Raw genomic sequence first — 22,486 nt, forward strand, 5'->3', positions numbered from 1 at the left:
CTCTGTCTGCTGATCGTCACAGCAAGAGCCTGGAGAATACTGTCTCTGCAAAGAAAATCCAGGTTGGAATCATTAAACACGTTTAAAAAAATGACCTTTACCTGCTGAAAGCGTAATCCATTAATAATGTGCCTTGTGCTAGAGAGATAATGGGGACCTCCTGCCGCGGACTTAAAGAACTATAGGAATTTGGGGGCCCCAGTCTTCCTCCAAAACTGCTTTATCCCCCTGAAGTTCAGACAGTGGGGCACACGCAGACCTCTGTGGCTGCAGGAGGAGGAGCATGTGTAGGAGGGATTCGAATCAGGGGAGAAGCCTCAGGCAGGTGCTCCGGTGAATCCTCTCAAAGGATAGCCCAGCAAAAGGCTCCAGCCTGGCTGTCCTCACTCTGATTAACAGTAGGGAAACTTATGGTCTCTAACAATGGGCCCAAGCAGAGGTCTAGGCTGAACTAGCATTCAGGTTGGGTTTTGTGACTCTGTAGGATGTAGCTGCTCCACCCACAAGCCCCCAAGACTTCCAGTTCCCAACTCTCTCCCAGGGACGGAAGGAGTCGCTGTCACTTCTGATTCATAGAGTCACGGAGTCTCCAGGTTGGAAAGACGTTAAAGGTCACCTTTGCTCCTGACAGAGATTTACTGCCTCCTGAGGCCGGCCACTCCATCTCATAGAGCTCTGACAGGTATAATATTCTTCGCATAGAACCTAGCCAGACCTCTGCGCCACGCTGGGGCCACCACTCTAATCAGAGACGATCCTGGGGTTGGAGAAACAGTCTGTCCAAGGTGAAGACAATAAGAGAAAACATTGTCCTTGTAAAATGCGAAAACAATAAAACCAACCGGTTTTGCTGGTCTGCATTTAAAAAAATAGACATGTATGCCATGGGAGTATATGCATATGAATGCAGGTACCTGCAGAGACCAGAAGAGGGCACCAGAGCCTCCTGGAGCCAGAGTTGCAGGTGACTGTGAGATGCCTGTTGTGGCTACTGGGGATCAAACCGGGGTCCTCTCTAAGAACTGTGTGTGTTCTTAATGGCTGAGTCACATCTCCAGCCCCTGCTCTTTCTCTTGTCACCATTTACCAGCAGCTTCCAATAGCATCAGTGGTAAAAAAATATTCCTCTTAAACAAAAGCTTCTGTTGATTGAATTCTAAATGGTGGTTAAAAGTTACTGTTGAATTTTAATAATATTGAGTATAGACTGTTCTTTTCTCAAGTACATTTTGATTACTTATTCCTAGTGACACTGTGTTCCACCTGGGCCCGAATTTGGAGCAGTTTCAAAACTGGCCCCCAGTACTTGCAAACTCAGCTATGTGTGCTCATTTCCAGAGAAAATTCTTAAGGTTTGGATCCATTCCAGCTTCTGCGAGCACAGTAGATGTGTCTAACTCCTACGACCCTACGGATCCCAGATGCAATGGTAAATTCAAAGTAAGCACTGCAATGGCGAAGAGAGAAAAGATTAGAAACGGAGTTTCTTCAATTCTATGTGAACGCTATGTTTTGTTTGTCTGTTCTTCAATTTTGAAAAGCACCCTAGCAAGAACTGCAAAGTTCTATAGTTTCTGTTTGGTGGGTGCACCTGGTTGTTCCTCTGCCCTGTGTATGGAGACTAGCTTTGCTACTGAAATAGGCAGGCTGGAGAGATGGCTCAGTGGTTTCGAGCACTGGCTGCTCTTCCAGAGGACCCAGGTTTGATTCCAGAACCCACATGGCAGCTCACAACCATCAGTAATTCCAGTCCTAAGGAATCTGATGTCCTAATCTGGCTTCCATGGGTACTGTACGTATAGAATATACAGACAGTGTATATCCAGGCAAACACTCATACACATTAAATAAAAATAAATAAAATATCAAAAGAAACCTGAAATAATATTCTTTTTAACTTCTAATTTTATAATTGAGGGACATTTGAGGAAAATAAAGCTGTACTATTAGCATACTGTGGGTGAGTTCTCCCTTTAAAAAGCCATACTAACATGGAATAAAAATGTTAACCCATTAACGTTTTCTTTAATCCTGTAATATTGCTTATAATTTTTACTGATGTAATTATTATTAAATTTTTGATACAGGATATCTAGTCCAGGCTAGCTTCAAACACCCTACGACGTAGCTGAGGATGACCTTGAACTCCTGATCCTCCTGCCCCAACCTCCCAAGTACTAAGATTGTAGGCAAGTATCACTATACAAGGTTTATACAGTACTGGGACTCTGCCTGCCAGGCAAGCAGTCTCCTAGCTGAGCCATCCCCCAGACGGAAGTCAGTTTAATAAAGAAAATTTTTGTTGTCTGCTTTTCCTCTGTGGTCATTATCAATCTATTTTTCTAATCTGCTAATTACAGAAAGCAATCTTGTACGGCTAGAGGAGAGGTCACTCAGCAGTCATCCATCCCAAATGTCAAGATCAGGTGCCTCGCAGAGTTGGGTTTCTTCTCCCAGTACAGCTCTAGTGTCTGCAACTTCCCATCAGGCGCCCCTTGAACTTTTCCGTAATCATCCAGCTCTCCCAAATGCCCTCATGATAACTCTGAGTCTTTCCGCCAGCCTTGCCACACACTTATCAATCATTAACCACTCACCGAGTTATGCGATAATGCATGTCTCTCACATGACCCTATGGAGCGTATTTTCGTGTAATGGCTGAGAATACTGAGGCTCCAAACCACACAGTCGGTGTGTGGCAGAGTGGAACAGAAAGCAAGGAGCACTAGATAGCAGCAAACCTGGGTTCTTAACCGTGGACAATCCTGCCCCTCCTCAATCATTATCCCTGTCATGTATGGTCCAGTTAGTCTGCGCTGCCCTCTTCTTGCTGGCCTTCGGATGGAGAAACACACATACCCTGCCTCCAAAGCACAAACACTCCATGTGGACGGTGTCTCTTTTGTCATTCCGGAGTTCTGCTTGTGCTGATGCTGCCGCGAGCTTACTGGTTTATGAGAAGCTGCAGCAGAAAGAATGGATCCCAGGAGAACATCCACGAAAGCTAGGATGGGTATTTAGGATCTGTGAGGTCAGAGGGTGCAAAGGAGCAAACCCTGAGATACGGCAGAGCGTCCTCCATGCTATTTCAGTGAAGGCACAAACATTGCCAAGCCCCAAAGAAAATCGTACACTAGCCCCCACCTGTAGCCATCTCAGTGTCTAGAGGGCCTGATGGGGACTAGAACCCAGACCGAGCAGAAGTGACCAGCAAACAAAGTGCAGATCATGCCTTAGAGGTAAGCCTGCCTGACTCCAGGGAGCCTGGGCAGAAAGTTGGGCAGGCTCCAAGGAACGGACACATCCTGCTAGACTTGTGGCCCTTCATCATCTATCAGGGGCTCAGAAGACTAAGCTGGAGGCTCGCAGGTGCCTGTGCCAGCCCCACTCTGTGTGCCTTCTTTAAAGAGGCTCAAGAAAATGCCACTGACCCCTTGGGCCCTAAAATTTCCTTAAAATATTGCTATTATATGACCATTACTGAGACCACCTTCTGAAGTCCATTTGTTAGAGAGAAAAGACCCTTGGAAAACTTACCAACCATCTTCTGCTCCCATTTTCCTCCATGTGAGATGGGCATAGCAGGCCTGCCGAATCCAGTCTGAGTGACTCAGGGAGCTCAAGTCTGAATCAGTTTGTTCTTTCATGCTAGGTGTGGTATGACCACCAATCCTACCTCTGCTCTTTGCCCCTGAAGTTGCCCCAATATACTCAGGAACTTTTGATATCAATACAAGGCATGCTCTAATCCTTGTGCATGGTCATCTCTTGCAGCCCTGGATATAGATTGCTGAGATGTTTAGGGTCCCAAGTAAGCGGCATTTCTGTCTCCCTGGGACACCGAGACTCTCAGTGGGCTGGATCTTTGGTTTCAATAACAAAACGTGGGCACCTGCTATATCTCTGAGAGTGGAATTCCATTCTGCTGCTGGGAGTGGAGAGCTGGGGCTCATTCTCCAATGGGAAAAAAAAAAAAACTAGCAGAACTAAGGATACAGCAGTGGCCCCAATACCCAGTGTAAAAGCCAGAGTCGGGAATGGGTTGTGGACCTTAGAGAAGGTTGGAGAGGTGCGGGGTCCTACCTGCTCCAGAGCAGTGATGATGCAGAAATGAGATGTCTGAAGAACAGAGACTAGGTTCTTAGTTTCTAGAAGCTTCAAAGTCTGAGATCAAACGGCCTGAATGTGACAACTGACCCTCGACTGGGTCAGGCCATGGTAGAAAGTAGATGGGCAAGAGAGAACGGATATGAAGGGGAAAAGGGGGGAAAGATCTTTCATCAGGACCCCACCCTTACGATAACTAACACACTCCCAAAATAACAGCACTAATCCATCCATGAGTGCACTGCCCCCATGGCCTCATCACTTCACGAGCTCTCCTGTCTCAGAAGTGTCACGTTAGGGCTGAGTCTCCGATGCCTGACACTGGAGGACGCACTGAAACGATACCAGGAAACGATACCTATGAACTAGTCAGGTGGTAAGGTGATTCGTCGACAACCAGCTCCTGCCTCCAACTCAAATGGGCCTAGACCCTTGAGACTAGACAAGACTTAGATTCCTGGAGATGGGCTTCTGACACACAGACTCAGGCAGGGTCCAGAAGGACTGATGAGGGATGGACAACCATGGGAACTCATGAGTGAGCAAAGAGAAGAAGAGTTCCGAGGACTGGGATCCTTCCCGAACACCAGTAGGCTCAAGAAACTGCGAGTTAGCCATGAATTGGGAGTGGGGTATTGCTGCATGCTCCAGGCTCAGATGCTTTATGCCTGACGCTGTATCTTACTGCTGTCCTTCTTGTTTCCTTAAGTGCAAGGAAATGAGGGCACAGTGACAAACACTGATTAACCAGAGCCCCAGCAGGGGGAAGGACGATGCTTTCCTCTCTTCCTCCCACCCTTTCTCTCACCCTCTTGCTCTCTCTGTCTCTGAAGATGCGCTGCTCTTTGTCCTAACCTATGGAACGGTGGGTTAATTGGCTTATAGAGCTGCTGAATATGGAACAGAGCCCTAATGGAGATTTAATCAAAGGAGACAGTTATGTCGAGTGAGGTGTAAAAGCCATTGAAGATGAATGGAGATGGATACAGTTTTCCCCCTAGAGTTATTCAGAGCCATTTTAATAAAGTGCAAGTTTAACTATGGGATGGATTGTGTGACCGAGTGTCATTTGGCTGTAGGGCACAGGAGGCCAGGCAAAGGAAGGGAGAACTTGGAACGGCCCTCAGAGAAGGTAGAGCCTCTAGCTGCCTCGTACAACACTCCCAGGGCCAAAGCTCAGCGCTCTTGGCCAAGCCTACTTTCTGCCCAGTGGCTCATTTATGTGACTCATGTCAGACATTGGTTCCTGTGATCTCCGTGGCTAGTGGCCAGTCCTCTCAGGGGTTAGCGAAGAAGGCAGCTCCGGTTCATGGCTGTGACGAGAGATCCATCAGCTCACCCTTCACCGGGAATGTCCCCTTGAGTCTCAGCATCCTTCCTTGTCACTCACTCTTCAGGGATCAGGTCTAGGGGCCCCTCTGAGAAGAGCTTTAGAAATACTTCTCTGCTCTTCTCTACCAACCTCTTCACCACGTGGTATTATGATCGTCTTCCTGGCAGATGTGACGGCTTGATTGTGGGCTGTCCCACTACAGGCTCCTGGGTTTGAACACTTGGTCTCCAGCTGGATGGAGGTGCTGTTGGGGAGGGTTATGGAAACGCGGTGGAACCTTGTTGGAGGAAGTGCATGACTGGGGTAAGGCTTTGAGGTGTGATAGCCTGAACCCCACCTCTCTTCCTCCCTCCCTCTCTCCTTGCAGCATGCATATGGAATGTGAATTCTCTGCTCCCTGACTGTCAAGCTGGATTCCCACTTCTGCTGCCACGCCTCCCCGGCCAAGACAGATGATATCCTATCTTGAACTATAAAGTCAAAATAAACTTGTTTTCTATCAGGATTTCTCCCACAGCAACAGAAAAGTAACTAGTATATGTCTGCCGTCATGCTAGACTGAGACCTCCCTGAAGCCTGAAGCGTGTGCACACTCACACGCGCATGCACACACATACCACAGGTGGGGGAGGGTCTTATTCACAGACAAGCTAGCGTGCAATTTTCTCCTTTGCTCAGCAGTAGTGCAGACATCTCTTCTTAGGCCTTGATGCTTCTTGGCAGCAGGCTCCCCAGCAGCTGTGCCGTAGTCCTCTGTATGCTGTGTGTGACGCATGCTATCGAGCAAACCCCTGTCTTTTTCTCCCATCAGAAGCATCAGGGAAAGGCCTATCCTACCACATGTATGTTTTGGGGAAATTTGTCTTCAGTTAACTCCCTCATACTTTCCTAGAAGGAAACTTGTTGAGGTCAAAGTCTTGATACGATATTTTCAAACTGCATTCCAGAAACCTACAGCTGTGTGCTCCTGCACACACCCACGGATCTGTCTGGGGGTATCTACTTCGCTACAGCCTTTCTAGGCATTGTCAATCAAATTCGTTCTTGCCAATATGATGGGTAAAACTTGACATTTCATTCTTATTAAATTTGACAATTTAATAGGCCAAGAAAGTCTCCATCTAAGGAGATGACATAACCATATATCCTCCTGGGGCTGTGAGAACTCCAAGAACCCAGGCTAGAGGGATAAGAGCTCCCTGAGATTCCTACAGGAGAAATGCCACAGGTCAAGGGCTGACTTCCTGGCCCAAGCCACTAGGTCCGGGAGGTGCTGACACATATAGTCTGGTTCACTTAATACTCTCGGGAAGATTCTAGACGGCTACATTTCCTGCTCTCTGTTGGTTCTCTTCAGTCATATGAGAAAGCACCTGCTCAGTTCGGAGTGTTAACAGGGGGACTACAAAGGCCACAGAAGTGGTGTAACCTATCTAGAAGACACAGGCTAGTAAGAATTTCAGAACCCAGGAGCTAGACAAAAGATGGGGTTGGCCATGAGGATGCAGCCTAATGCCTCCTTGGGTACCAGTAGTTCCATGTTTCTGTGCACTGGGAACTCTGGATGTAAGCTAACAGATGAAACGTGGACTCTACTGACAGGGGACAAGGACTCCCATCAGCCCTCACTGCTTAAAGGACTTGGCAGCACTAGTCTGTACTGGGTCTATTGAGCAAGGACCTCACCTTCCTTAAGAAAACATACACATGACCTCTCTTGACAAAGTCCCTTTCTGGCTGTAGGAATGGGGGGAAGTGGGATCATCTGTACTTAGGGAAATGACTTCCAAAGAATGCTTTTCCCACATCAGCTGGCATCAAACTTTGATCCTATGCTCCAGGTTGTCTATAACCCAAGAAAATGTGGTGCCTTCCAAAGATGATGCCTGCCTCAAAGTGGAATAGTACTTGGTCCCTAAGGAGTCAAGGCTATGCCAAGCCAATGCTTGAGGCTACATTCAGCAGGTGACTAGCTCCAAAACCACAGCCATGAATCAAATAAAATGGAACCTGAGCAGTCTTTGTATTTAAGAGGTGGGTGTAGTTTAAGGAGTTAGAAACAGCAGCCCAGGGGCTAAATAAATAAAAGGACAAGAAATAAAACAATTAGTTATTGGGTATCAACAGGTTAAGAACTCTGCCCTCTACATGGCTAGAATGTCCAGGATACCTCATTAAATGTCCTATGGGATTGTGGTGCATTGCTCTGGTTTTTTAAAACCTTAGTAAAATGCCTGAGGCTGGGTGACTTTGTAAAGAAAAGGTATTTAGCTCTCAGCACTAGAATTTCAAGGTCTTGCATCTATGATGGCCTTCTTGTGACCAGGGTGAGTCAGCACGTATACTCAGGTGTGTGTGTGTGTGTGTGTGTGTGTGTGTGTGTGTGTGAGAGAGAGAGAGAGAGAGAGAGAGAGAGAGAGAGAGAGAGAGAGAGAGAGAGAGAGAGAGAGAGAGAGACAGAGAGAGAGAGACAGAGAGACAGAGACAGAGACAGAGAGAGACAGAGACAGTGGGGTTCTAGCCTCTCCCTTTTATTCTAATGGCACTAGTGTCTGAACATGGGTCTGCCCCGCTGGCCTATCTAATCCTGGTCACCTTTCTAAGTCCCTAGCTCTGAGCACCATTTTCCACCCTTTTGAATCAAAAGGTGATTGATACACAGTGACATTAAATTTTAACACAAGACCCCTTGGGCCATATACCCCACTCTAATCCAAACCACTTGCTGAGTTGGTCTGGTGTGAAGGCCCAGATTCAGGCAGGCACGCTGCCACGTCCTTCAGAGAGGCTGGATGGCCTCAGCCTCGTGGGAGGGAGAGGTGGGCGGCTCCTTTGGTTCCAGCTTCCCTCTTTCTATAGATATTCACGCCACCAAATGCCTCCTGGGATGACAGTGTCCTAACCTGTCACCACAGGAAGGATGCTTCCCAGAAAAGTGTCTCCACACACACACACTTTTGTTTGCAAAAGTGAACAGAGGCACTGCGGTGCTGGCCATCACCAGAATCCCAAACACTTGGCTGCCAAAGGGTGTCTGACCTTGCTGTAGAGCAAGGCCCAAGACTGTAGAAGGGAGGAAATAGTGGCCTTCCACCCTAAACACACCCCAATGCTCCCGCCTAGGGATGTGATTTACTCCAGTCACCCAGGGCTTCCCATGCTCCTCCTGCCTCCAGCGGCTGCTTTGTCTAAGTAACCATTCAATTCAGGTAACCCCAGGGCTTTTTTTTTTTTTTTTTTTATTTAACTTTTAAAAATCTTTCTTTGAGACAGGTTCTCGCTTTGTAGTCTGGACTTGACTAACTTCTGGCACTGGCCCACCTCAGCCTCCTGAGCGCTATGGTTGCACGCATGCATCTACACGCTCTGGCCTGGATTTCCTTTCAGGTGAATAAATTAGGCTCAAGGACCACAGCCCCACAGCTTTTCGCCTCCCACGCTCTCCACTCACTGTGTCGGAGAAGGAGTTGCATGATGGGAAGAGCCCGGTCCTCCGGGTTTGCATTCTGACTCTGCTACCCTGACGCTGCGCGGCCGTGAATAAGCTACCAGACCTTTTTCTCTGAGACCAGCTCCATTATCCTCAAAGTACAAAGCCTTCTCATCCTGCTAAAAGGAGCCAGAGAGAAGTTGCTTGAGTTCTGTGGGGCAGACACTGACGTTCCAAGTCCCTTCCATGAAATGACAGAGCATTTGCAAATGGCCTGTACTCATTTTCCCGCATTCCTTAAACCTCTTCTACATGACTGCAAACACTACTAAAGCTTTACCACGCTGTGGTGTTTAGGGAAAGACATGGGGAAACTTTGTGCATGCTTGATACGAATGCAAAGTTTCGGCAGGAAAAGATATAGTTTATAAATGGGGACACAAGAGGAGCCTGGGGGCGTCCTGTGCCTCCCCCCCCCCATGGCCTGGCTCCAAGTTGTAGATTTTTTTATAAGTATTTTTCGCCTGTCCCTGGGGGCATCCGTGGCCACTGGCAGATATGGAGGAATGATTTGCCCACAGCCCGTGCAGAGTAAATGAGTTTGAACCACCCGCTTAGTCACTAGTGTTTGCCGTTGTCACCATCCCCTTGTAGCATAGAGCATCCCAACACCTGGGATGCTGGGAGCCAGCTGGGTGAGTATGAGACAGCAGCAGGCAGCTCGCAGAGCTCCCTCGCTTCTGTTGTTTATGTTGTCGGAAAGAACTTTCTTCTTCCGCATGGACTAATCGTGTGTACCATTTTGTTTCCCGTCTATTGTTGACTTATTCCGGTGAAAGTAACATTCCCTTTGGGATGCATGATGTAGAGACTTGCTGAGTGCCCACTGTGTGTCTGGCCCTGCATAATCCTACCAGACTGCCATAACAACCAGCTGATATGCAGGAACCAGAGCTTGGAGATCGCTCCCTAGCCCCAAAGTCATGCAGCTCCGGAACTGAAGAGCTCAGCTCTCCGACCCATGCCTGGCTAACTTCACATTTGTGCTATTTCAGATAATCACTCACGAATAAAGGAGAATGGACCTAGATAAAGACTCAGTCTAGTCCAGGGCATTTAGGACCTGTGGCTGCCAATTCTGTTCATAATCCTCCCTGCCTGCCCTCTCACGTCACACTGAGCCATTGCCTGCTCTGCTCGGGGGCTCAAGGAAAGAGGACTTAGTCCAGCATCAGGGCCCAGCCTTTTAGGGTGCTTCCCAGCTTAGCCCCTCCTCCCTGAACCTCAGCCATCACAGCAAGAACGGTAGGCTGCCGAGGAGCACTTCCCTTCAGCAAGGGTCCTAGAATAATAGCTGGTCTGTGGAGCTACGCCAAGCCCGGCAGAGCCCTCAAAGAGCCAAGGACAGCAATCACTGCCCAGCAACCCTCACGCCAGATGAGCAGGGAGTGAATGCTGCCGTAAGGCACGAGGTTTGACAGCGGCTGGTAGAAGATATTGTCACAGGAAACACTGGCTAATGCAGACAGGGTCTTGAGGGCGGGGTCAGGGGAGTGGACTGGGCAACCTCTGCTATGGTGGGTTATACACGGGGGGGGGGGGGGGGCATGACTCAGGCTCACCCCTTTTAGAAAACAGTAATGCATTCAGTCATAAAGGTGGGCTGGTACGTTTCTGTACAAAATTAGGGATCTAAATATATTCTCCAAACTGATATCAAAATGATGATGCCACAGAGGAGTCTGGGGTGAGAGGAAGGAAAAAGTGGCCATGGTATGGTATTTTGAGTTTCCTCATTCCAGGTGGGTGACTATACCAGGTATGGAAAAAGCGAACCCAGTGGAAGGCATTTCTCCTCAAGGAAGAATAGCCCGTGGGCTGGGCTTTCCTGGGGGTGGGAGAAGCCACCCAGGCACATAGAGCCCTGTGGATTTGTTGACTCGTGATGGCTAGACCCCTCTACATGACAGGCTCCATATAAGCACCCCTCCTTTTGCAGGGAGGAAGAACCGTTCCTGAATCCAGCTGGGACCCCCTTTTACTAAGGGAACATGCAAGCAAAGGAAGCATAGGGTTTCCAACCTGATAGTCAGCTGGGAGGGCTCCACTCAGCTTCACAGAGGCCTCTGTGTGCACTCTGGGGTGGCAGTATTGTGCACGAAAGTACAGTAGGGTCTTTGCTGGGTGGCAGCAATAGTGGCAGTGAAGGTAACTGTACCCAGCTCCATGCCCAGGCCTGCCCCTGAGTTCTGGATAATCTTTCTTGTCACTACACTCCATGTGTCCAGTGACACATGGCTCAGGCCTTTGCATAGGGCTCCTGAGGTCTCCGTGAGGCAGAGAGAGGACAGGAAAGCTGGGGCCACTTCATTAGACTTCTCCTATTGGTCTTTGGCCATCTGAGATCTAGGAAAAGACTGCAGCCGGCTGAGGAGTTTCCATGGCAACAGCAGGCAGCACTGCTCTGGAGGCAAGGTGTGGGGGGGTGGCTTGGGGACTTGGGAGAGGCCATGAAGGAGAGGGGATAGGGGTGGTAAAGGAGTCGAGAGAGAGAGAGAGAGAGAGAGAGAGAGAGAGAGAGAGAGAGAGAGAGAGAGAGAGAGGGAGGGAGGAGGGGGGTAAGGAAGGGAGAGAAGGAAGAGAAACAGAGAGAACAAGGGAGAAAAAGTCAGAGGAAGGGAGGGGGAGGAAAAGAGAGAAGGAAATCAGGGAAGAAAGTTGAGGAAGGGAAGATGAGGGGAGAAAGGCTTGAGGGAGCCCTGAAGAGAGGTACATGGAGAGGAGGAAGAAGGAAGGATCAAGAGGAATGGGACAGAGAAGGAATATTGCTGTAACCCCAACTTTATGCTCCGGGAACACGGTGCCTGTATCCTCCGAGACTGTGACTTGCCCGTTTTCGGTGGCTAGCCAGCACGCTGGTGAGGAACACATAGGACTAGCCCCCGAAGACCAGCATGCCAGCCAGCAATTCTGCTAGCCACCGTGAGTGGGGTAGCCGGAAGTTTCTAGAGCAAGTTTTGGCAACAACAAATTCTACCTGTTTCTGGCTCCGTGGGCTTGGCTGATTGTTTCTTTGCGTGCTGGAGGACCCGATGTAGGGCCTCACATTTGCTAGGTAAACATTTCACCACCGAGCAATACCCTCAGCCCTGCAGCCCTCCTTACTTTGTATTTTGAGACAGTTTGACCTTACACTCACTTGGTAGCTCATTCTAGCCTTAAACTTTTAATCCTGCCTCAGTCACCTAAGTAGCTGGGATTGCAAATCTGTATCCTCTCCTTCCCTCCTTTCTTCCTCCCTCCCTCCCTCCCTCCCTCCCTCCCTCACTCCCTCCCTCCCTTTCCCTCTCTCTCTCTGTGTCTGTTTGTTTGTCTGTCTCTCTCTGTCTCTTTTTTTGGTCTCTCTCTCTGTGTCTAGTGTGTGTGTGTGTGTGTGTGTGTGTGTGTGAGAGAGAGAGAGAGAGAGAGAGAGAGAGAGAGAGAGAGAGAGAGAATAGGCCAGAGGACTACTTCAGATGTCATTCATCAGGACTTATCCCCCTTGTTTTTTCAAGAGTCTCTCAATGATTTAGAGCTTGCCAAACAGGCTAGGCTAGCTGAGCAGGGAGCCTCAGGGATCTGCCTGTGTCTGTCTCCCCGGTGCTGGGGTTATAAATGCAACGCACGGCCCCTGAGTTGTTTTACACGGATTCTGAGGATAGACACTATAAGGCAAGCACTTTACTAATTGGCCAATTCTACTCAGAGCAATTTCTTAACCATTCAAACTTCGGTTTTCTCATCTTAAGAAAGAAACAAAGAAGCAAGCATAATGGTTGTTTCGTGAAATTGGGGGATTAAATAAGATAATACAGGGCCAAGCACGCTGGCACACACCTTTAATCCCAGACTGGGAAGACGCAGGTAGATTTCTGTGAGTTCACAGCCAACCTGGTCTACACAGTGAGTTTTAGGACAGCCAGAACTATATAGAGAAACCTTGCCCCAAATAAACAAACAATAATAACAGCAATAAAAAAAATCCATGGGAGAGCCTCAGGACTGGAGCAGAGTAAGAATTTTATAAATAAATGTTACATTTTATGCGTTTCTTAGTTACCATTTGCCCTATCTGAGACGCCACTTCCTCATGGTAAAGTGAGACAATCCCCTGCCTCAGACAGTTTTTGAAATACATTATTATAAGTGCTTACTAACTATTTGCCAGTACTGTTATGTTTTTAATAATAATACTTTCTGGGGTGCCTGGTACTTTTTCAAAGCACATTCTGTGGTGTCAATTCATTTAACCCTGGGACAGTCGTCAGCAACTGGCATCCGAGGGAATCCCTTTCCTCTCTGAGCCTCCGTGCAATTCTCATCACAGTGCCCATGACCCCACCACATTCCAGAAACATCCTTTCCGCATGGGCATCGCTGCTGCTGCCATTTCACAGCTGAGAAGCTGCAGGCACTGAGGAGTCAAAGGAGTCCGTCTGCTGTTTGCTGGCAGGCCTTAGAACCAGGACCTGAAGGCAGAATAACAGCTAAACTCATTACACTGTTGATCTTCACCTCAAACCAACACTTCTTTCCCCATAAATCTAAATTATATTCATACTTTCATAGATATATTAAAAACACTGGAAAGTACATCTTAATAAAATGTCATGCCCAACACTTGGCATCTGTGCTGTGGTCAGCCCAGAGGGGAAGGAAGAAGGCATGGGCCCTTGGGGAGGCCTCAACCATGTGACAATGGTCTGGACAGACATGAGCCACTGGGGCACTAGGAGCACTTCCTGGAGTAGGTGTGGAACTGTGTGAACATACCAGGAAAAAAATTACAGACTGAGTGAGGGGCCAGACCCATCTGAACATGGAGCTAGTGACCAGTCCCATCTGGACATGGAGCTAGAGACCAGTCCTATCTGGGCATGGAGCTAGCGGCCAGTCCCATCTGGGCTTGGAGCTAGCGACTAGTCCCGTCTGGATATGGAGCTAAAAACCTTAACTACAGCAGGCAGAAGCAGCTGACTCAGGTGGTTTTGCTTTTTGTTTTTCACAGGGAGGCAAACTGCAGATACTGCAACAACACCCCACTGTGTGTGTGTGCGTGTGTGTGTGTGTGTGTGTGTGTGTGTGTGTGTGTGTGCACGTACTTGTGACAGGTGAGATTTCAGGGAGAGAGGAAAGAAAACCACGGGAAGAGAAACAGGATGAAGAACAGAAGTTAAGAGAAACATTGAGCCACAGAAAGAAGATGCTGAAAGGCAGGAGAACAAGAAAAACAATGCCCAGGGACAAGGGAGAAAAACATGGAGAGATGCTGAGGAGTGGCGGGCAGATAACAGCCTGTGACTCAAAAGCGCCTAAGAGAGATGGGCAGGGAAGCGGAGACACGCAGAGGCAGGAAGACAGGCAGCCAAGAGTGAGCAGAGCCATGTGGAGACGGGAATACAGGTTCGGTACCTGCAAAACCAGGCCTAGCATCACCTCCACCCCGTTACTCCCTTCCTGTAAGGAAGGGCTGAATCCCTCTCTTCATTCTACAAAGGCTGTGCTTGGCCAACACTGTTTGTAACAAAGGGGTTTTAAATCAGAGCTACAGTTTGGGAGCACACATGTTCTAGACATCTTCTCATTGGGAAAATGTAAAGAAGTTTTCATTTTATATCCAGGGAATAAAAATCATCTTTTCCCAGCGCAAAAAAAAAAAAAAAAAAAAAAAAAAAAAGTATGTTTAATGCTTACAGTGGCAGGAACTGCTCCTATGGACAGTAGTATGTTTTTGCTATGATGGGCCTGATTCTTCTGTGGCCTTATTTGTGGGTGTATTTACATCTGTTCAAAAAGCATCTACTATGCACCTACTGAACGCAGAATCTGGACTGGGCTGATCCCAGAAGCTCCAGGTAAATAAAAAGACTTGGTCTGGCTCCAGCTTCTGGCCCCCTACATCTTTCCGACCCAGGATGTGCTAAGGCTATGGAGAGTGAGTAAATGCCTGTGAGGTGGGAAGAGAGTCCCAACAGCAAGGCCAAGATGTGGACCAATAACCAGAGCAGCTTGATCACCTTTCTTTCTGGAACGTTTCAAAGTAATTTCTGCAATTTCTCAGAGTAACCAGCAAGACAGAACCCCAGTTACCCCAGCGGCGGCCACTGGCTCACCATTTACTGCCCCCTCAGTTGCCCCACTATCTGACTCCTCCTCCTTCCTCCCTGAGAGTCACAATGGAATGAGTGTTTGTACCTGGGCCCCACTGCACCTAATGGGAAGCCTCACATCGGCTCTTCTAGCCGGTGGAACTGCCCTGTAGAGGGATGCTTTCTTCCTCAGAGTAAAAACTCTTCTTCAAGCGGCTGATCCATACCAAAGGGTGGCTTCTGGGACCATATCTGATGCCGCCTGTCGCGGAAGAAGGAACTTATTTTCTAGCTGCAGAGAAAATGCTAAACCAATAATCCTGCAAATTCTTCAGAGGAAAGGTAGCTGGGATTCTGTGAGTAGAAAATAGAACTTCGCCCCCAACTAAGTGGGTCAGGAGTGCCTTCTCCACGCAAGGGACCCTTGGACTGGAATAGACTGAAGCTAGAGAACATGGAAAAATACTGAGAGCAATGAGAACACCGCGAACAGTGGTGGAATTGAGACAAACCGGAGTCATGTCACACCCAGGCTAAGTGACTGGAAGGTGTTTGACTTCACCTCTGTCGGCCTCCCGTGTCCAAGCTCATTGAGTTATATTCAATATCTGGAGCATAAATGAGTGTTTAGGAATAAGAGGAGACTTCTTAATCTCATTATTTATACTATAAAGAGATCTACTAGATGCTTCTTTAAATAGAGAGCTCCCGGAAGGTATTTAGAAAGTGTTCGATCACAAAAGGAATTACAGTGTTCTGCAAATGTGTCTGTTCGGTGAAAAGTGAGAGGAGCTGAGAGTCCACCAGTCAGTTGCTCTGAAGCTACTGGGAGGCTGAGCATCTTCCTAAGCCTGTTGCGTGCACCTAGCACCAAAGGAGACTGGGGTAGAGAAAGAGGTTTCCCAGAGGGACCCGGAGATGGATAGGAGCTGACGCCTGGTTCCCTGGGTCACAAGGCCCTCCTTTCAGAGTAGACCCAAAGAGTGTGCTATCAAAGGAAGACACATTCTAGAGTGGGGGAAAAGAAGGGCTATTTATATTCCTCTTTAGTCTATAGCCCAAAGTCACATAGGAACAAGGAAAAAACTTTAGACCTCCCAAAGAATAGTGCACACAAGGAATCTGTGATGAACTTCTTTCCCAAGAGGACTGGGGTAGTAGAAGACAATGGTGCCTTTCGCTCATGAAGATGAGGCCCTCATCTGGAGAAAAGCGAGCAGAGTGCCCTGTCTGTTACACACAAAGACAGGGAGACCAGAGAAGCTTCCAATGGCAGTGACACAAGGCAATTGTCCCAAATACAAAGGTAAGTCAAATGGCCAATTCAGGGAGTTTGCTAAGTAGAAATCCAGCCACAAAATAGACAAACCCATGTGGTCTTATAGCTCTCGAATTCTGAGATCCTGTTGGAGTTTAATTCAAATGGGACCAAATCTAGCTATAGATGCCGCCCAAGCTGCTCCCAGATCAAATCCTAAAATAGAGACATCGATCCTTTGTGAGGCCACAGATTCAAATGAAAGGCTATCAGGCACACCCTCATTCCTCTCGAGACCAGAGGTGAATGGAATCTAATTATAACTACACTCCAGCCCATCCGAATTCAAGACTTGAAATCTGAATTTCATTTGACTAAGACAATGATTTGTGCTCCCTGAAAAATTAAATAAACAAAATACCAAAAATTAGACTTTGGTGTCCACTGTTTTTAAAATGTAATCTCTAGCACACAAGAAAATGTTACAAGACATGGGGGAAAGCAGGTAACTGTAGACCATAATCAAAAGAAAAAGTATCAGTAGAAGCAGATTGATAGAAAACCAGTCATTTGAATTGGCAATCAAGGACTTTAAGATAACTACCATAAACATATTAGAATTCACGAGGACAAGGATGGTTAAAATGAATGATAAAAATATACGTCAAGGGGCTAGAGAGATGGCTCAACAGTTACAAGAACTTGCTGCTCTTCAAGAGGACCTAGGTTTGGTTCCTAGCTTCACAACTGCCCCCAATCCCAGCTTCAGAGGACTCAGTGCCCTCTTCTGGCCTCTGAAGGCATGCCACACACAATGGTGCACATAGAAACAACGCCACACATAAGGGTGCACATAGAAACACTCAGGCACACACACGAGCACAACAAACAAACAAACAAACAAGGAAAATAGGCTGTTAAGAAATTAACATCCTGGGGCTGGAGAGATGGCTCAGCGGTTAAGAGCACTGCCTGTTCTTCCAAAGGTCCTGAGTTCAATTCCCAGCAACCACATGGTGGCTCACAACCATCTGTAATGAGGTCTGGTGCCCTCTTCTGGCCTGCAGGCATACACACAGACAGAACTTTGTATACATAATATATAAATAAATATTTAAAAAAAGAAAGAAATTAACATCCTAAAAGTTCTAAGAACCAGAAGGAAACTATGGATCTGAAACTTTGCACACTTGAAATTAAAATGTTAATGTTACAGGCTAACCAGTGATGACTACAATGAAGCAAAGAAGAAAAATAAGAAAATTAAAATCATGACACTAATAATTACTCAAACTACCACACAGAGAAAAGACGGCAGAGCAGAAGATTGCTTAGTTATGGAATAATATAAAATGCTACCTATATGTAAATGTAGTCTCAGAAGGAAAGCAGAAAGACAAAGGGGCCTATTAACTATTAAAGGACATATGGCTAATTATTTTCAAAGTTGATGTTTTAAAATCTATTCAGAGATACATGAGTCTCAGACAATCTTTAAAAATAAAAACAGAAGAAAAAATCTGCCTAAGTACAACATGGTGTTGTAGGGCGCTATTCTTGTGGAAGAGACATGATCGGACATTTACACACACCACATAAGGAACCAATGACAGACGAAAGTACAGACACACCACCAAAGTCCAACTTGATGAACCAGTGAGCTTTATTGGGGCTACTTACAGAAGTGTGGGTGAGCGGTCACTTACAGAAACAGAAATGACTCAAAGACAGAAGCATCATCAAAACCCACCCTACTTTGGGTGTTGGCTCACAAAAGCTAAAAAACTGGGGCACACTGCACAGCTTGCAGGCAGCTTAACAGGTTAGAGGGTATCTTTTCTGCATGACTCAGTTGGTCTGAGCTTCTAGGCAGCTCCACTGATCTCTGCTTCTTCTAGGTGGCTAGGCTTCTCTCAGTGGTTGCATAGTCTTGGGGAGGGAGGAGCCTAGTGTATCTGGTCAGTTTCAGGGACCTCCTGAAGCTATTTTGAATTTACTTCCTATCTTAAGAAGCGTCTCTGTAGTATTTTCTTCCTTAAAACACCCTGTTGCTTCATCTGCCTGTCAATATCCTGTCTTAGGAAGAAAGAGGGTGGGTGGGGGGTCAATAAAGGAAAGGAAAGGAAGGAAGGAAAAGAAAAAAAGAGGTAAGGAAGGAAAGAGAGAAAAGGAAGGAAGGAAGGAAGGAAGGAAGGAAGGAAGGAAGGAAGGAAGGAAGGAAGAAAGAAGGAAAGAAAGAGAACTGAGTCATCTTGTAAGTGTTTGGCAGGAAAAATGTTTAATTAGAACTCTATTTAAAGATGATCTCCTTCAAAAGTAAAAAATGAAATATTTTTTATGTGATAAAACCTGGGAAAATTCATTACCTATGTTGAAAGAAAGGTTAAAAAAAGTCTTCATTGTAAAGAAAAATTATAGCAGATAAAAATTCAAAGGCAGAGTTGGAAGCTCAGTGGATAAAGCAATATCCATACAAGATTTAAGGACCAGAGTTCAGATCCCCAGAACCCACATAAAGACAGGTATGGCAGAGTGACCTATGATCCCAGTACTTCTACAGAAAGAGAAGAGGTGGGGACAGGAAAATCCCCAGGAGTTTCTAGGCTAGTATGGCCTATGCAGCAGTAAACAGGAGACCTTGCCTCAAAGAGGGTATAGCCTGAGGTTATCCTCTGATCTCCACACAGACACCAAGTACATGCCTGAACTTACATACACAGACACACATGCACACACAGTGCACATACGCACATCATACATATACATACAATTTTTTTCAAAAGAGAATTCCAAATGAAGATTCAATATAAAAATACACAGGTAAATAAAACAATTTATTTTTATTTTCTGAATTTTAGAAAACCTTCTTAGAGAGTTCTGTCTGTCCCTCGGTGGTTCTGAGCTACCCGGTAGTATGCCCACATTGTTCTCCTTGATAGAACTCTCCCAGGGTTCAATGTCAACAACAGAATGAAGCCTGAAAGTCCTACTTACCATGAAGTCAAGACTTTTCATTCAATGCCTCACTTTGTATCTGCAGATTCATCTCTGATCATCACATCTAGAAACACACACACATACATACATACACCACATGATCTTCACTCTGGTCTGTTTCAGGGACTTCCTAGAACTTCACCCTAGCCAGACTAAAATACTTTATTTTTGCATCATTGGGCACCAAAACCATGTTCCTACATATTCATGCAACTGTTCTATCTCTGAACTACATCTCTCACCCCAGACCAAAATATTCAAAATTACTCACACTCTAGGTTTCTCAAGTTACTCAACCTTTGAATTTGTTGTCCCCTATGTTTAACACATCACGTAACTTTTAAACTTTCTGCAAACCCCAGAAGCCCACATTACAATGCCATCTTGCTATTAGTTGGACTGATTGGGACCTGAGTGAACAATATTCTTTATCTAGAGAATTACTCATATTCCAAATCCCTTAATGCAAGTCATACATTACCAGCCTCCCTTGCAGCTAGGACATAGGGATATGACTTTGGCTCTGCCTCCAGTCACAGCTCTGCTAGGCTTTGAATGAGAAGACTGTGGGGCTAGACAGATGGATGGTTCAAAGCACTGGCTGCCTTCCTAGAGGACCCAGGTTCAATTTCCAGCACCCACAGGATAGCTTACAACTGTCTGTAGCTCAGGTCTCGGGGGATCCAGCTCCCTCTCCTGGGCTTCTGAGGGCACTGCATACATGTGTGGCTAGACAGACAAGCAGGCAAAACATCCATACATGTAAAATAAATAAAGGTAAAGAAAAATCTTAAAGGAGTTTGCGATTTGTAGAATCAGGCACTATGTGTAGTAGATTTGCAGCAATCACATCCAATGTCCAAAGACATCAGCTGCAGAGTATAATCAATGTGGAGTTGGCTGCCATGTCGAGGGTCGTTAGATATGTTTGATTGTGCCGCTAAATGACTGCTGTGGGGTGACTTAGGGTGCTATTTCTGACTGCATAGTCTCTGGGTCCTCATGAAGATTTCCCCAGGTTTCCAAGATGCTCACTTAAGTCTTTTTTGCTTACCTAGGCAGGGCTGGTTTATGTTATTTGCAACTATGCTCTCTGACAAATAAACTCTGCTCTGAAATCTCCCCAGGTCTCCTCCCTGACTTCTCCCATCAACCATCTCAACTACGGATGCACAAGGACTTTCATTCCTGGTTAGAGGATCCCGCGGTGCCCTGCACTGCCATCTCCTGCAGACATTACACACTCACACACTGCTGTTTTTCTGTTTGCCTATGTGCATGTCTTCCTTTCGATAATTAATGTCTCGAGCTCAAGATGGCAGTCTCCTTTTAACTCTATCCCTCCACCTAGTGCTTAGTACAGTGCCTGGCCAGCACAGCGGGGATGCTAAGGACCTGTGGACTGATTGCAGGTGCCATGAAACCAATGGCTCCTCACACGCACAGTGGATAAAATGTAGTACCGCCTTTTCTCAAAATCCACAACAAAAGAAAGTCCAGCCTCCTCTTTATAACAAAATCTTATGGAGATTTTGTTAGAAAAAAAATGATGCTGGCAAGTTCAGATTCATATAATGCCAGAGCAGCAGCAGAGAGCCAGGGTCTTCCTGCTGCATACAGAGGATGCTCTTGTCTAACCCTACACTTTTAGGTGCCCTCAGGAGGCATCATGAATCCACATATGCAAGAAAGAAGTGAAGAGAACTTTGTATGGGGCCTGGAGAGATTCCTCCGTGGCTAAATCACCTGCTTCAGTTCCTACCATTCATATGGCAGCTCATAACCATCTATAACTCCAGCAGGGGACCAACGGCCTCTTCTCATCTCTGTGGGCACCAGATACGTGGATACATGTGCAAAATACCCATAGACAAAATTAAAATAACTCTAAATGATTGAAAATGGTCTGTGGCGGGTGGCAGAGCTATAACAATAACTGCTTAACAACAAGTTCTTCGGAAGAAAGCAATCTCAGACTTTTACCATTTACCAATTTCCTTGATGTCAACAGTGCTGCTGTAATTTGTTTCGTGACGCCGGTGTGACAGTTTTGTGTGTGGCGTTGTGAGGAGACACATGGCGGTGCACTGTGAAGTAGGAATTGCGCCATTCAAAGACAGCAGGTACAAATCAATAACAACATGAGGATCCAGGGAGGAAGTGTACAGGAGCAGAAGCTTAAAATAATCAGAAATTGATGAACTTTGCATATTAATTATCAATGTTTATAAATACAACTAATTTAAATGCTGTAGAGTTTGAGTTGTTTAGATGGCTATATTTAAATACTAGCTTACAGAACTCCCACACGTTTACTGGTAGGTTTGCAGGAGCTGGTGGTGATCAGGACGCCACTAACTCTGTCAGCTCAAGTGACCTCATTCTGTCTTTACCACGGGGCTTCAACTCATGCCAAGGTATGAAAGCCGAGAAACCATAGGTTTGTAAGTTAGAGACTTGCCTGAGAGCCTACGGCTAATTATAGGTGACATGAGACATCAGGTGACATGGGGCTACTTCCTACATGGCAGACATGGTGATAAACACATTATAAAACCCATTTGATTCTCATGTAAACCTGTGAAATAGTCTCTAAAACCATTTCCCATTATAGATTAAAATAATAAATTCATACCCATACACATTCTCAAGAGAAGTGATTTGCCTGATGGCTCCCAACCAGAAGTCCTCCAGCCAGGATTGAAGCCTGGGCAGCCTATGTCCAAGTCACTAAGAAAGAAAGAGTGTATCATGGTGGGGAAGTCACAGAACTTGAAGCAGCTAGTCATGTTGAATCCATGACCAGGAAGCAGAGAACCATGAAGGCATCTGGTTGCTTGGGTCCCTTTCTCCACTTTTACGGTCCAGGATCCCAGGCAGGGAATGAAGCCACCAGGAGGGGGCAGCAGATATGACCACCTCAGCTAAGGCATCAAGTTACTCCCCTCAGGCATGCTGAGCAGCTAGAAGAGCAAGAGAAGAAAACCAGGTCTTTGTCTTTGGGATGTAGAGTAACAGCTTCCTGAAGCAAGGAGGAGGAGGGTCTCAAGAATGAATTGCACCCAGCCGGGCGGTGGTGGCGCACGCCTTTAATCCCAGCATGTGAGTTTGAGACCAGCCTGATCTACAGAGCTAGTTCCAGGACAGGCTCCAAAACCACAGAGAAACCCTGTCTCGAAAAAAAAAAAAAAAAAAAAAAAAAAAAAAAAAAAAAAAAAAAAAAAAAAAACAAC

At 46.5% G+C, this 22,486-nt stretch overlaps 1 long non-coding RNA gene across 1 annotated transcript in view; it reads right to left on the minus strand.

Moving 5' to 3' along the window:
• Nucleotides 1–642: 642 nt before the first annotated feature.
• LOC126508274 (uncharacterized) overlaps nt 643–22,486 on the minus strand; it is a 285,135-nt gene continuing 263,291 nt past the window's right edge. Inside the window, exon 3 of the long non-coding RNA XR_007593764.1 lies at nt 643–776. This is a non-coding gene — a long non-coding RNA (uncharacterized lncRNA). The remainder of the gene's footprint in view (nt 777–22,486) is intronic.

Source organism: Alexandromys fortis, unplaced genomic scaffold (genome assembly GCF_014885135.2).
Source record: "Alexandromys fortis isolate MF-2015 unplaced genomic scaffold, M_Fortis_MF-2015_v1.1 scaffold_26, whole genome shotgun sequence".
Classification (NCBI taxonomy): domain Eukaryota; kingdom Metazoa; phylum Chordata; class Mammalia; order Rodentia; family Cricetidae; genus Alexandromys; species Alexandromys fortis.